The 16,774-nt window shown below is 43.5% G+C and overlaps 1 protein-coding gene across 9 annotated transcripts in view; it reads left to right on the forward strand.

Annotated features, from left to right (window-relative positions):
- The first annotated feature begins 1,213 nt into the window (after positions 1–1,213).
- Positions 1,214–16,774, forward strand: part of LOC126475390 (leucine-rich repeat-containing protein 51-like) — a 155,030-nt gene continuing 139,469 nt past the window's right edge. For 4 of the 9 annotated variants that reach the window (XM_050103218.1, XM_050103222.1, XM_050103223.1 and 1 more), the window contains exons 1-2: positions 1,214–1,427; positions 10,420–10,605. The gene's annotated coding sequence lies outside the window, so the exon portion shown is untranslated. The remainder of the gene's footprint in view (positions 1,428–10,419; positions 10,606–16,774) is intronic. The other 5 variants (XM_050103219.1, XM_050103225.1, XM_050103220.1 and 2 more) reach the window with 3 other exon arrangements.

Below are 16,774 nucleotides of genomic sequence, written 5' to 3' on the forward strand. Positions count from 1 at the left end.
CTTCATGTTTTTTGTCAGGCAGGTACTTTTCGCATCCTTCTGTAACACCACATCTCCAATGCTTCGAGTCTCTTTTTATTTCGTTTTCCCACAGCCCACGATCAAATTCCGTGAAATGCTATGCTCCAGACATACACTGATAAAAATTTATTTCTCATTTACACATATACGTGTTTGACAGGCTGTTCCGTTGCTGCTAGTTTTTATAAATAAAAGCACAACGTTACCAACCACTAAACGTTAAGTTTTTTATCTACCATGGATTTGGGAGGTTTCATTCCATCATCAGGTCTCGGTTCTGATGTTTAGTCCAGTGTAGTCCTGTGCATCTACGTCTTGCACTTTTTCCCACATCGCTGCTTTTGAGCTCGAGACATTAACTGCCTACAAACCTTTCCAGAAAATTTCAGATCAACACCAATACCTGATGATGGAGCAAAGTCTCCGAATGCGTCATAAATTTTAAAAAACTAATATTTATTGACAGGGTACATTCTGTTTTTATTTCTATTTTCTTTCTCAATATATACTAGGTGAATCCTCTTAGCGAGGAATTCTCTCTTTTGCATGTGATATTCCGCTTCTTATATCCTGCTTGGTTTATCCATCATGCTTTATTTTGCTTCCAAAGTAGCGCAGTTCCCTTACGGTCTCTATTACGTGGACTCCAGTCTGATATGAAGTTTATCGTTAACTTCGTTGCTGTTACTTTCGACCTTCTTTTGTATGCTTTCGGTCCGTAATTCGTGCTGAATAGACTGTCCTTTCCATTCAACATGTGCTACAACTCTTCCTCATTAATACAAAGAATAATAGTGTCATCAGCAAATCGTATCACAGATATCCTTCCATCCTGAAATTTAATCCCATTTCTGAATCCGTCTTTCATTGTTTCTTTGAAATATGGGTAGGAAGTATAGGAGAACTGCATTCCAACCTTAAAGCCTTTTTGATCCGAGAACACCTCTCACGGTCTTCCATTCTCGTTCTTTACGAGCATTAACGTGCTGACAGAAGTTTTTAGCAGGTACGCGGTGACAGGAGTGGTTAGATGTTTACACCTGATGTGCAGTGAGTTCCGCAACGCGGCAGGTGGCGAGGTTTGCGCAGCTGCCGCCTCGGTGGCTGGCGCAGTTGACTCAGGTGGCGGTGTGGCGCCGCGCCGCCCTGGGCTGCTGGCACGGCGTCGCCGCCGCCGCCGGCGGCAGTTCCGACGCCGCCCCCTGCCCGCGGTGTTGCTGTCGTCCCCCGGCGTCCGCCGCCCCTCGGGCCGGGCCGGCAAGCTGTGCCCCGCTCACACCCAGTTTGTTCGCTCGGCTCGAGCTGCGGCGACCGCACTCGTCCGCACGTCTTGGGTGGACTGCACTAATGTAACAACGAGTTTTGACAAGGTCCACTGAGCCTCATCAGTGCACGAGAGAGTGTAGGTAAATTTTACTTTTTTGGTCTGAATTTAAATGTTATTGGGACTGTCTACTACTAGGTAAGTGTTTTCTGTAAAGGCAACTTTACTGCCACCATCCCCTGGCTCGGAATGTCAATTCGTTGTTTTTGTTGTGATCTTCAGTCAGAAGATGGGTTTACGCCGCTCTAAACGCTAGTCTATTTTATGCAAGCCTCTTCTTCATACTGCTGCAAACTACATCCATTTCAAACTGATAACTGTATGTATTCTTTCGCCTCCCTCCACAATTTTTATCCCACACTCCTCCATTGCCGGCCGGTGTGGCCGAGCGGTTCTAGGCGCTTCAATCTGGAACCACGTGACCGCTACGGTCACAGGTTTGAATCCTGCCTCGGGCATGGATTTGTGTGATGTCCTTAGGTTTGTTAGGTTTAAGTAGTTCTAAGATCTAGGAGACTGATGACCACAGATGTTAAGTCCCATAGTGCTCAGAGTCATTTGAACCTCCTCCATCCTTCCTTCAGTTACCGAACTGACTGTTCAAAATGGCTCTGAGCACTATGGGACTTAACTGCTGAGGTCATCAGTCCCCTAGAACTTAAAACTACTGAAACCTAACCAACCTAAGGACATCACACACATCCATGCCCGAGGCAGGATTCGAACCTGCGACCGCAGCGGTCGCGCGGTTCCAGACTGTAGCGCCTAGAACCGCTCGGCCACTCCGGCCGGCCTGACTGTTCCTTAATGCATCAGTACATATCCTATCAACTGATCCCTTCTTTTATTCAGATTGCACCACAAAAATCTTTTCTCGTCACTTCAGCTGGGTAGCTTTTCATTACGTATCATCTAACTATCTTCTTTACAGCATTCTTCTGCAGCACCACATTTCTAAACCTTTTGTGTTGTTTTTTTCTTAACTGTTTATCGCCCACGTTTCATTCGCACAGTGTTACATCCCAGACAAATACCTTCAGAGAACGCTTCTTAACATTTAAATTTCTTCGATTGGTGCATAAGTTCGTAGTGTTTCTGTCTTGCATGTTGGTACTCGGGTTGCTATGGTTTTACTTCTCGATGGCCACTTTTTGTTTGTAGTTTACTGTTGTCGATGGTGGTGGTAAGTTACTAAGGGACCAAACTGCTGAGGTCATCGCTCCCTAGCCTTATACACTACTTAATCTAACTTAAAGTAATTTACGCAAAGGACAACACACGCACCCATGCCCGAGGGAGGACTCGAACCTACGAAAAGGGGGGGGGGGGGGGGAGCCGCGCGAACCGTGACATGGCGCCTAGACCGCATGGCTTATTGATGCTATTTAAGTTTTCATATCGTCATTTTTAAAGCAGGATGTAAGATGAACATCAACAAAAGCACAACGAGGATAATGGAGTGTAGTCGAATTAGTCGGGTGATGCTGAGGGAATTAGATTAGGAAATGAGACACTTAAAGTAGTAAACGAGTTTTCCTATTTGGGGAGCAACATAACTGATAATGGTCGAAGTAGAGAGGATATAAAATGTAGACTGGCAATGGCAAGGAAAGCGTTTCTGAAGAAGAGAAATTTGTTAACATCGAGTATAGATTTAAGCGTCACGAAATCGTTTCTGAAAGTATTTGTGTGGAGTGTGGCCATGTATGGAAGTGAAACATGGACGATAAATAGTTTGGACAAGAAGAGAATAGAAGCTTTCGAAATGTGGTGCTACAGAAGAATGCTGAAGATTAGATGGGTAGATCACATAACTAATGAGAAGGTATTGAAAAGAATTGGGGAAAAGAGCATTGACTAGAAGAAGGGATCGGTTGGTAGGACATGTTCTAAGGCATCAAGAGATCATCAATTAAGCATTGGAGAGCAGCGTGGAAGGTAAAAATCGCAGAGGGAGACCAAGAGATGAATACACTAAGCAGGTTCAGAAGGATGTAGGTTGCAGTAGGTACTGGGAGATGAAGAAGCTTTCACAGGATAGAGAAGCAATGAGAGCTGCATCAAACCAGTCTCAGGACTGAAGACCACAACAACAACAACATCGTCATTTTGTCATTTCGAGAAGTGAGTGCAGCTCTGGACGCTAGAAAATGGAGTGCTCAGTGGGAGAAATCGGAACGTTTCCGACATATTTTCTTTTCCAGTTCATTTGTGGTGTGACAGCTGCGGAGGAAGTCAGAAACATTTGCGCCGTGTATGGGGGTAATGTCACTGGAGAGAGCACGGCAAGAAAATGGTTTTCTCTTTTTAAGGAGGATCTTCTTGACGTTAGTGACTGTCCACATTCAGGAACACCTTTCGGATTTGATGAATTGATGAAGATCGTTTAAACGCATTAATCCACGATGTTCCTTGTCAGCGAACTCAAGAATTGGCAAATGTGATGAACTGTGATCATTTCACCACTGTGCGTCATTTGCATGTAGTGGGGAATGTTCGAAAATCGGGTCTATGGGTACTGAAAGCTCTAAGCCGAAATGACAAATCAGCGGGTGCCCATAAATGCATCTCTCCTTGCTTGTCATCAATGGAATAACACTTACCATTCCTATCCTGTATCGTTATTGGTGACGAGAAATAGTATCTTCATGCTGACGTAGGGCAAAGGGAGGAATGGGTAACCCCAAACAAAGCAGAACACCCGTTCAAAAACCTGCACTCACCCACAGAAGGTAATGTTAAGCATCTGGTGGAACAGCCACGGTGTGGTGTGCTACGAATCACTGTTCACATTTATTGTCAACAACTGAGACGTCTTGCAGGCGTAGTTCTAGAATAACGACCAGGAATACTGCGTGAAGTGAAGCTACTTCACGATAACGCCCGCCAGCATTCTGCTAGACGGACAGAAAATACTGTACAGCAAGTGGGTTTGGAAGTCATTTCGCACACCCCTTTTTCAACTGATGTTGCTCTCTCAGATTTTCATTTTGCGCTCCCTATCGAACAGCCTTCAAGGAACGTCCTTTCCGGATGAAAATGCGTCCGAACATGTCTCGACGAGTTCTTCGCCTCAAAACCATGTGATTTCTAGAGTCGCGGAATCGAAAAGGTACTCACCATTGACTTACTGTTGTAAATGGTGAAGGACAATATATTATTGACGACTTAAGTTTTCGTTACGTGTATCTGATGTGTTTAGTAACTTATAGAAAAACGCTTCGAACTTAAGCACAGGCCTAATATACTCGATGTTAATAAACTTTCGTTTTTCCAGAAATGCTTTTCTTGGTATTTCCAGACTTTGTTTTATATTCTCCATACTCTGGTCATCGTCAATTATTTTGCTGCCCAAATAGCAGAACTCATCTACTAATTTTACTGTCTCATTTCTTAATCCAATCTCCTCATCGCCGCTTGACGAAAGTCGACGACATTCCAAAAACTTGCCCTAATTGTTGTTGATGTTCTCCTTACAACCTCTTTTCGAGTCACTATCCATTTTGTTCAAATGCTCTTCCAAGCCCTTGGCCGTCTCTGAGAGAATCACAATGTCATCAGCAAACCTCAACATTTTAATTTATTCCCCATGAACTTCAATTCCCTTTCCAAATTTCTCGTTCATTTCCTTTATCTCTTTCTCAATGAAGAAACTGAATATCTGTTAACAGATAAGACATAAAAGTGGTCTAATAACTTTTAGCATTGTTCTTGATAAAGGCACAGAAGCCGAACTCTAGAAAGTGCAGAAGATGAATGTTGTACAAATAAACAGTCGAAAGGCGGTTTACTCTGTTTAAAACTATTGCGTGACTGTGGCTCAAAACCATCGAAAATTTTCTGCTATAAATGTAGGTTTGCCTTTCTTCAATCTAGAATACGTGTAGAGTCAGTATAGCCTGAGGTGTTATTAAATTTCTTTACAACCTAAAGTGATATTTCCAGAGGTCGGCTTCCATAAGCTTTTCTGTTCTTCTGTAAATAATTCGTATCAGTATTTTGCAACCACGCCATTAAACTGATAGTTTGGTAATATTCAACTCTGTCGGCACCTGCCTGCTTTGTAACAGGTATGATTCCGTTTTTCTTGGCGCCTATGGCTATTTCGCCTGTGTCGCTCATTTCGTGTACGAGGTAGATTAGTTTACAATGATTCATTCTTCCGAGGGTCTCAGCAGTTCTGAAGGAATGTCGTCTACTACCTGCGCCTTGTTTCGGCTTAGCTCTTTCAGTGCTCTGTCAAATTCTTCTCGCAGCATCCTATCTCCTGTCTTCTTCTACTTCCTCATCCGTTTCTACAACACTGTCTTCAAGTTCGTTTTGCTTGTCTAGCCCTTCAACATACGTCCTCTAACTTACGGTCTTCCCCTCTTTGCTTTGTACTGCCTTGTCCTCATATAGGTATTTCTGTTTTCTCAAAACAAACCTGACATTTTCCTGTTAGAGGCGTCTATCTTTCCCACATTCATTCATGCTTTTACAGCTTTGTATTTCTCCTCTAACCATAACTGCTTTTCCTTTCTGACGCTTCGGTCAGTCTCATTCTTTAGGTGTCTGTATTCCCTCTTACCTGATTCATTTACTGCCCTCCTGTACTTTCTCGTTTAGTCACTGAACTTCGATATCTCCTGTGCTATCGAAGTATCTCTACGGGGCCTTATCTTTTTATCTATATGATCCTCTACTGCCTTCACAATTTCATCTCTCTAACTTACCCATTCGTCTCCCATTGTATTCCTTTCCCCCAATTTCAAAAAAAATTATTGTGTGTACCCATTGATACTCGTAACAGCCTCCTATCCTTTCGTTTTATCCAGATCCCATTTCCTTAATTTCCTACCTTTCTGCAACGATTTCAGTTTTAATCTGCAGTTCATAATTAATACACACATCAAAAAGTGTTTTGCATCACCCCGGTTCCCAAAAATTCTGAAGGTAGACGCTGACTGTGGATACTGTATGACAGACACAGTCCCTTTGACTTTTCAGAGATATCACTAAACCCTCCCAAAGATGTAAACAACAATGCATGAGCAGCGCCTATTAGGCGAGGGGGTCCGACAGCCGATCAGTTCCAGTCATTCCACCAAGAAGGAGGTGCAAAGCTCGTGTTGTCTGTAGTTCAACCATGCCTAGACGGTCAATACCGCTATTCGATCGCGTCCACATTGTTACTTTGTGCCAGGAAGGGCTCTCAACGAGGGAAGTGTCCAGGCGTCTTGGAGTGAACCAAAGCGACTTTTTTCGGATACGGAAGAGATACAGAGAGACCGGAACTGTCGATGACATGCCTCGCTCAGGCCGTCCAAGGGCTACTACTGCAATGGATGACCGCTACGTACGGGTTATGGCTCGGAGGAACCCTGACAGCAACGCCACCACGTTGAACAATGCTTTTCGTGCAGCCATAGGACGTCGTGTTACGACTCAAACAGTGCGCAATAGGCTGCATGATGCGCAACTTCACTTCCATGGCGAGATCCATCTTTGCAATCACGACACCATGCAGCGCGGTACAGATGGGCCCAACAACACGCCGAATGTACCGCTGAGGATTGGCATCACGTTCTCTTCATCGATGAGTGTCGCACATGCCTTCAACCAGGCAATCGTCGGTGACGTGTTTGGAGGCAACCCGGTCAGGCTGAACGCCTTAGGCACACTGTCCAGCGAGGGCAGCAAGGTGAAGGTTCCCTGCTGTTTTTGGATGGCATTATATGGGGCTGACGTACGCCGCTCGTGGTCATGGAAGGCGCCTTAACGGGTGTACGATAAGTGAATGCCATCATCCGACCGATAGTGCAACCATTTCGGCAGCATATTGGCGAGGCATTCGTCTTCATGGACGGCAATTTGCGCCCCAATCGTGCACATTTTGTGAATGACTTCCCTCAGGATAAAGACATCGCTCGACCAGAGTGGCCAGCATGTTCTCCGGACATGAACCCTATCGAACATGCCTGGGATAGATTGAAGAGCGCTGTTTATTGACGACGTGACCCACCAACCACTCTGAGGGATCTACGCCGAATCGCCGTTGAGGAGTGGGACAATCTGGACCAACAGTGCCTTGATGAACTTGTGGATAGTATGCCACGATGAATACAGGCATGCTACAGGACGTGTTACAGGATATTAGAGGTACCGGTGTGTACAGCAATCTGGACGACCGCCTCAGAAAGTCTCGCTGCATGGTGGTACAACATGCAATGTGTGGTTTTCATGAGCAATAAAAAGGGCGGAAATGATGTTTATGCTGATCCCTATTCCAATTTTCTGTACAGCTTCCAAAACTTTCGGAAGTAAGGTGCTGCAAAACTTTTTTTGATGTGTGTAAATTACGCTCACGTTTCACATCTTCACCGGCGAATGTCTTGCAGTTTGAAACCTGATTTCAAAATTTCTTTGTCACCATTATATAATCTATCTGAAACCTTCCGGTGTCTTCAGGTCTATTCCACCTACACAATCTTCTTTCATGGTTCTTAAACGAAGTGTTTGCAGTAGTTTTCGTATAATACATGTAGAAGAGCCTCACAATATTCTTTGCCTCTGCCTCTCGTTCCAAACGCAGGTTTCTCTAATTCTCTCATTCTGAATTAGTTTTATCTCATTAGAGATTACGGAGTTTTCTGCTGCAATAAATATAGCGTCACTATTGATATCCAGCCTATTCTTTCAGCGTATTCCGTTCTGAGTTTAATGTTTCACTGGTTTTTGCTTTATTCAACAAACTTTCAGTTCCAAGTACATCTCTCGACGCCCACAATGAATGACATCATTCCCGTGTCCTTACCCTGAACGCTTCTGCAGTTAACAAATACGAAGGACGGCCAATAAGTAATACAACGCTTTTTTCCCTGCCAGCTTCGGTTGATAAAATGTGGAATTTTTTTCGGGACATCTGGAATATTCTCGCTTCAGCCCCTATAGTTTCATGAAGTTCCAGGCAGAGATTGTCTTTTGGCGGGAAACCAGAGCATCGCAGGTATCCATAGGCGCGTGCAGAATGTGCACGGAGATTAATCTCACAACACATTCATGGTGAGTGGTCGAGTAAGGCGTCTGTCATCATCGTAACAAGGTCGCGTAAACCTGTTCGATCTCCCACGTGCCGTCCGGCCGCATACAGCTGTGACTGCTGCAGTGGTGGAAAGTGCGGACACTCTCATTCAAGGTGATCGACAGATCACAATCAGACACGCCGCTGCTCAACTGGACGACTCTGTTGGTACAGCTGACACACACGTCCACCAGTTGGGGTACTCAAATGTGTGTGTTCGCAGGTTTCCTCGCCGTCTAATCTAATAGAAGACCATGAAGACCATCTATACGGATTTGATTGCGTGTTATAGACTGATTGTGACAATTTTTTGTCGAACATAAAACCTGGGTCTATCACTTCGAAACGTAAACATAACGGCAGTCCATGCAGTGGCTCCGCATCGCCTCTCCTCTGAAGAAAAATTTTAAAGCTGCACTCTCAGCTTATTCTATTTTATGTTCTCCCTCGGAAGAGTATTGTGTTACCCTCAGGAAATTGAAGAAACGGCTTCAGCGTGTTCGTCGCCAGAAAAATGCAAACGGACTTCTGTTTCTACATGACAAGGCAAGGCCTCACACAAGTCTACGCACCCGAGAGGAGCTCACAAAACTTCATTTGACTCACCTTCCTCATCCATCCTGCAGGCCGCGTCTCGCATCTTCAGACTTCACTGTGTCTGGTTCAATGAAGGATGCACTCCGCGGGATGATGTGGAGGTTATTGATGCAGCAACTACTGAAAAGGCTGCTGCACCTCTTCAGGAACCACACGTTTGTCTGGCTTCTCAACAGATACCCCTCCGTTGTGGTTGCACCTACGGTACGGCCATCTGTATCGCTGAGGCACGCAAGCCTCCCCACCAACGGCAAGGTCCATGGTTCTTGGGGGATTAGAATATTTAATCAACAGATTTTCGTAAGCCTACGCAGATGGAGCATCTGCAGCCAAACAACCTTGCTCTGAAGTAGTTGCTTTTCACAGTAAAATTTTTGCAGCTGCCAGAATTTCAATATACACCAAGTATTTATACGCAAAATATATACAGCACACTCTCTATCTGCACAGATATGGTTTGATTTTCGAAGATGCAGGTACAGAAATTGTACTATTTGGTTAACATTTATCTCTGATAGCAAGGTTCTAAAACGCGGCTTCTTTTGCTTGTTAATTTCTTCTATTTCGTACCAAAATGTTGACAATATTAATCCTGTGTGGTTCAACAGCTTGGTGCAAGTGTTTCAATTGGAAGTCATTTAGGCTATATGCGTGTCTCTAACATAAACCGGAATCACTATCGCGTAAAGGCGACCTACCGTTTAATGTGGAATCTAGACCATTTGTCCTTCCTGTCGAATCTTCACGTCATTGAGAGGTGAAGACTAGTTTAAAACGAAGATTGACATACTCCGTGGTCCGATCAGGATTCAAAGCCGCGACCTTTCATTTTCCAAACAAGCGCTTTGCCATTAGCCCGAAATCAAGAAGGTAATGGACCCTCGTTCGTGTAATATTTATCTAACAAATCAATATCCTGAGGGCACGTTTGCGATGTATATAATAACCTTCTTCAGTAACTCTATTAATACCGGTCGATAGTCAGGGTCTAAGCAGCATCCTGACATGCTGCAGTATGATACAAGTAGGTATATTAAACTATACTTCAATGCTAACATTGTAAAGTATTTACGTTCGCAAATCTGGAAGGAGATCTTGATATCAATATTTTGGTGCTTATTTTAGAGTGTACTTCATTAATAATTTTCTCTCACTTTATATGCCTATCAACCACAAAACCCAACTTGTTTTAATTAGAACTCAGAGCCCAAGTTTAAGAAAGAAATCATTCGGCTCTTCTTGCTTGCATGGACTTTCATATACATACTTTCATGTGCATTTTCAGTTAAATTATTGGTACTGAAGCATTTATTAGCGCCTGCCAAAATGAGGGAAACACTTCGACGCATTTCCGTTGCGAGATGAGCTATTCAGCTATGGAATTATGTCCTCTTTGTTCCCTCTCTGTACACAGGTGCGAGTCAATTTGGATTCCGGACATAAGTTACCGGGCAACGGACGAGACGAGTCGCTGTTCCGAGAGTATGACGTGCTGCTGCCGTCCGCACTTGTATGGCGATCTTGAATGGGAGTTGGTTCAGTTTTGAGTTAGCAGTCACTGTAACGATTGGTCTCTAGCGTGAGGAGCAGCTCGGGATTTGTGAGTGGTAGTTTTTCTACATATTTACTTAGATTCAGATGGAACCGGACTTGGCTCTGAGCACTATGGGACTTAACACCTGAGGTCATCAGTCCCCTAGACTTAGAACTACTTAAACCTAACTAACCTAAGGACATCACACACTTCCATGCCCGAGGCAGGATTCGAACCTGCGACCGCAGCGGACGGAAGATTCATACCTCTGACGTTAGTCTATCCTACTAAGAAAACAACAATAATTCTAAACTGGTTTGCTACCTGGAGGTTAGGCCGAAGCTCATGAATCTGGTTTGATGACAAGTGAAATATTCTTACGCTGGTTCCACAAATCCATCGACTTTTCTAATGCTCCTTGGTGGGCTCACATTCGAAAAACTCGAAAGAACGGTGTTATTTTCTGTGCTTGCCGCCACTTCAGGCTCTGGATGTGGCATTTGTGAAACCTTTGAGCTTATATTACGAAGACGAAATGTGTAGGTGGTTAAGATCGAACCCAAGGAATGTTGTCACTTGTGGCAAATATCATCCTTGTTTGGGCAAACTTTTGTGTATGCTGAGAACTGCAATGAATGGATTCAAGAACACTAGTATTAGGCCAACGAATTTCAGCGTCTTCTCAGATAATGACTTTCTACCAGCTGCGAAGACTGATATTCTGATTGAAGCAGCATCTACTACCAGTGAAAATTCTTCAGTCAGTCGTTCAGCAAATATAGCCAGTAATGCTCCTATTGACTCTTAAAACGCATCTCCTGCACTAGTACAAACTAATTGCAGTGCTTGATTATAAACCACTCAGCTAGAACCTAGACCACAGTTTGACGCCTGATACACCAAATGCACCCATCAGTAACTTCAATGTGTCAAGTTGCCCTACCTTTTGTCCGGAAAATGTTACACCAATACCAAGAGTCACACCAGGGCACAAACGAGAGTCAAGAAAGACAGGTAAAATCGTTGTTCTCATATTGTGCCCCAATAAGAATGAGCTACAAGAAGTGATCAAAAAATCCCTCGAAGCTAAAGAGAATAGAGGCTCAGGCTACTAGCTCAAGAAGAGAAGAGGAAACTGTCGTCAGTCAAAGAAGAGCAAGACAAAACAAAAGGAAATTGACTCTATAGTAATGAAACATGGAAAGACGATGAAGATGCGGCGTGTATATATTGAAAGGAATTATACACTGAAGCGCCAAAGAAATTGGTATAGGCATGCGTATTCAAATACAGAGGTACGAAAACGGTCGGCAACGTTTTTTATAGCTGCTACAATGGCATGTTATCAAGATTTAAGTGAGTTTGAACGTAGTGTTATAGTCGGCGCACGAGTGATGGGACACAGCATCTCCGAGCTAGCGATGAAGTGGGGATTTCCCCGTACGACCATTTCACGAGTGTACTGTGAATACCTGGAATCTGGTGAAACATAAAATCCCCGACGTAGCTGTGGCCGGAAAATGGTCCTGAAAGAACGGGACCAACAACGACTGAAAAGAATCTATCAACATGACAGTAGTGCAACCCTTCCGCAAACTGTTGCAGATTTCAATAGTGGGCAATCAACAAGTGTCAGCGTGCGGACCATTCAACGCAACATCATCGATATGGGCTTTCGGAGCCGAAGGCCCACTCGTGTGCTCTTGATGACGGCACAACAGCAGGCTTTATGGCTCTCCTGGGCCCGTCAACACCGACAGTGGACTGTTGATGACTGGAAACATGCTGCCTGGTCGGACGTGTCTCGTTTCAAATTGTATCAAGCGAATGGACGTGACGGGTATGAATCCATGGACCCTGCATGTCAGCAGGGAGTAGTTTATGCCCGTGAAGGCTCTATAATAGTGTGGACGTGTGCATTTGGAATGATATGTGACTCCTGATACATCTAGATACGACTCTGCCAGGTGACACAAACGTAAGCATCCTGTCTGATCACCTGCATCCATTAGTGTTCATTGTGCATTCCGACGGACTTGGGACAACGTGACACCCCACATGTCCAGAATTGCTACAGAGGACTCCAGGATCACTCTTCTGAGTGTAAACACTTCCGCTGGCCATCAAACTACCCAGACATGAACATTATTCAGCATATCTGGGATGCCTTGCAATGTGCTAATGAGAAGAGATGTCCACCCCCTCGTACTCTTGCGAATTTACGGACAGCTCTGCAGGATTCATGGTGTCATTTCCCTCCAGCACTATTTCAGACATTAGTCGAGTCCTTGATACGTCGTGCTGCGGCACTTCTGTGTGCTCGCGGGGGCCCTACACGATATTAGGCAGGTGTACCAGTTTCTTTGGCTCGGCTCTCCAGCGTATTTCACTTCAAATGAGGGTTGGATTGCATGTCATAAGTGCAAGCAGTGACCTTATAACTCGTGTGCAGGCATACATAGTGACGACGACGAAGCCCAGCTTATATGTAAGATGTGTCTTAGAAGAAATTTAAAAATAAAAAAATGGAAAAGAAAAAAATAAACGGGATCCATTTTGCCCCACGTACAAGGCGGAATGGACGTAAAGGCACTTCATGTACATCTATATGGATACCCTGCAAGTCACATTTAAGTGCCTGACAGAGGGTTCATCGAACCACTTTCAGAATAATTCTCTATTATTCCACTCTCGAGCAGCGCGCGGGAATGACGAGCACGTACATCTTTCGGTGCGAGCTCTGATTTCCCTTATTTTATTACGATGATCGTTGCTCCCTATGAAGCTCGGCGTCAACGAAATATTTTCACATTCGGAGGAGAAAATTAATGATTGAAATTTGTTTGAGAAGACCCCGCCGCAACGAGAAACGCCTTTACTGAAATGTATTCGTAGTTGCGAGTACGGACTATCGTCAGCTGTATAATGGAATGACGACAATGAAAATTTATTCCGAACCCACGGCCAGACCCAAACTTCATACGTCGTCAACCATATATCTTCAACCTGTACTCGTACATCCATTATGTATATTCCCGTACTGGGGAGACGTCTTGCTTGAAAGTCGCTTGCCCGTTGTCGGCGGACAACTACGATGTTGCAGTGCTTGAATTATTCTGATTTACGGTGCAAGGTTCTTTCGGAAACGCATCCATTTCCGGAGGAACCTTCGTTTTAGTTATGTCCACCCCAAATCCTTTCTCATGTCCGTAACACTATTTCTCGATAATGCAAAATGTGCTGCTCTTCTTCGAACTTTCTCGATGGACTCCCTTAATCCCATCTGGTAAGGATCCCACACAGCGCAGCAGTACTCCAGAAGAGCACAGACAAGCGTAGTATAGCATTCACTTTAGTAGAGCTGTTGCATCTTCTAAGTGTTCTCCCAAAAAATAGCAGTCTTTGGTTCGCCTACCCCACAACTCATTCTATGTGTTCTTTCCAATTTGAGTTGTTCGTAATTTTAATTCCTAGGTATATAGACCGAGCGAGGTGGCGCAGTGGTTAGCCCACTGGACTCGCATTCGGGAGGACGACGGTTCAATCCCGTCTCCGGCCATCCTGATTTAGGTTTTCCGTGATTTCCCTAAATCGTTTCAGGCAAATGCCGGGATGATTCCTTTGAAAGGGCACGGCCGATTTCCTTCCCAATCCTTCCCTAACCCGAGCTTGCGCTCCGTCTCTAATGACCTCGTTGTCGACGGGACGTTAAACACTAACTACCACCACCACCATCTAGGTATATAGTTGAATTTACGGCCTTTAGATTTGACAGATTTATCGTGTAACCAAAGTTTAACGGATTCCTTTTAGCACTCATCTGATGACCTCACACTTTTCATCATTTAGGGTCAATTGCCAATTTCCGCACCATACAGATACATTTCCTTTTTGATCTTCTGATGACTTTACTATAAATTTTTTGATGATGTTGCGTGGATTTCAATACGTTTTAGACAATAAGGCCACAGGTTTAATGAATATAGAAGTAAATAATTAAAATAAATGTCTCCTGTGCCGTTGCCGTTAACAGGAACACAATGCAATCAGTTAACACGTCCCTGAAAACTAATCAATATCTCACTGTCCTGTCGGACGTACAGTTGTTGGCTCTTGTAGATTGCTTGAAGCAGTTATGCACTTTATGTCTTCGTCGCTCGTTACGATAATAGCGAAGCCGTGGTCAGCCACTTTGTTATCTATGATGCCATAAGGTGCAATGTTCGTGATACGCTTGTAACGCTGAGAATAAAGGACGAACGAATGTTGCGCAGCTTTGGAAATGAATGGTCCTATAATCATGATATTAATGACAATTCTCCGTTAGTATTCTTAAAGTCATTACGGCTTAGTATTAGCAGTCTTGTATCTGTTATCCGCAAGTTTGTGGTGTACCCCTTTGGTAATGTCGGATCAACATGGCTATTCTACCTTACAACGTTCTCTGAGATGCTTCGATGCACTTTGTCTTCCAAAGGAGTTCAGAAACAAAACACTGACACTTAATATGAGAGTGAATGGTTTTTGTCCAAACTATAGTTATTCAGCGAAAGGACTCTGGGAGAAGCGTATATTGTGGATTACCTATTGCTACAGATGAAAAATTTAGTTCCCGTGAAATGGATCATCCCTGTGTTGAATTCTAAAGCCACCGATGTAGTGCTTGGCTATTGTAATGAAAGTGACTAACAAATAATACATTCATTTGATTGCAGAAAAGTAGTACAATGAAACTCTGACATTATTATTTCTCGAAGACAAAAAATTGCCAAATTATTCATTAAGTATGACAGCCATGGTATTTCCAATAAAGATTGCAACTGCAGGACTGATTTAAATGCTAGCTTCGTTGTGAGTAGTCATTATGAAGCAGCTTTCTATCAAATGATGTATCCGATTTTAATTTTCTTCATAAAAGAGAAAACACAAATCTTCACGCAGCGCCAACAGCTAATGCTGTGATATTTGCTATGTATTATTGTTCAAAACTCTCCATCATTTTCACCCACACTTAACATCAGAAAGTATTTTCTTAATTATTAATTTGTATGTGCCATAATATTGTCAGCTACAGACAAACAAGGAAAGTGTTGATGTTCAGTTTGGAAAAGAAACTAAGATTGAAATTTATGCATTATTCACTCTCTGATCATTGTTTGCTAAACCACTCCGATTTCTGCATATGTACTCCTATTCATAAAAACTCATCAAATAAAGACATGATCGTCTGTGACGTATTTTCAACGCAATCCGCAGTGCACACAAAGAAGAACTACTACAAATGAACGGTCGCTTAGCAACGCTTTTGCAAGATATTTAAAACACAGTTAAAGGGTCCAACTCTCTTTCAGTTATTATAAAATTGAGTATCTAGCTTTGTTTTGAGACGAGATGTGATTGATTATGTTGGACTGCAGACTCTCCCAGACTAAAAGAACTCTACTTATCCTTCCAAAGTCCGAACACCAATTCCAATAAATTTAAAATAATCGAAATACAGACATTCTACACTAGGCGTAATGTCGAAAGCAGTTATTTCTACTGTATTTACAGTCTGTTGCCTCCTGATTTTTATAATCTTTTTCTATCCTCTTCGTGCCTCAGGGGTAGTTTACTATTTGTTAAGTTCAAAAGACAACGAATAAAGTACACATATTGCACGTAATACACAGGGGGTTCAAATCATAGTAGGGAGTGTGAACAGTTAGTAGCACAGAGAGATACGGTGTATGTGGGGAATGGGACTGTATTTGAACTGTCATGTTAAGAGATCATGCAAAAAGCTAGAGAGATACAATGAAAGTTGTATATCGTTGATTGCCATGGTAAACATGGCACGAGAGGTCACTGTGCCTCGTATAACCACATATTGCTTAAGTATGGAATCTGAATTTCGCTGGTGCAGGATTTCTGCAACCATTGCATAATACGAGGGTTGTCCAGAAAGTGAGTTCCGATCGGTCGCAAAATGGACACCACAGTGAAAACCCGATGAAGCTTTGCACAGATGTGTTGGGCAGTGTCTCTAGTATGACCTCCGATCGCATCAAGGCGCTCTTTTCAGTTGTGAGCGCACTGTGAGCGAATAAAGTTGCCTAGAACAACGGTGTCTCCCGCCAAATAGGAGATCCTACTGAGAGACTTCGCCTTAATGAATGCAGCCCACCTAACACAACTGCCACGCACTTCCTTCTTCATGGCAATTCTCAGCCGCATTCTGCAGGGGCAGTGAAGA

Source organism: Schistocerca serialis, chromosome 4 (genome assembly GCF_023864345.2).
Source record: "Schistocerca serialis cubense isolate TAMUIC-IGC-003099 chromosome 4, iqSchSeri2.2, whole genome shotgun sequence".
NCBI classification, from domain to species: Eukaryota; Metazoa; Arthropoda; class Insecta; order Orthoptera; family Acrididae; genus Schistocerca; species Schistocerca serialis.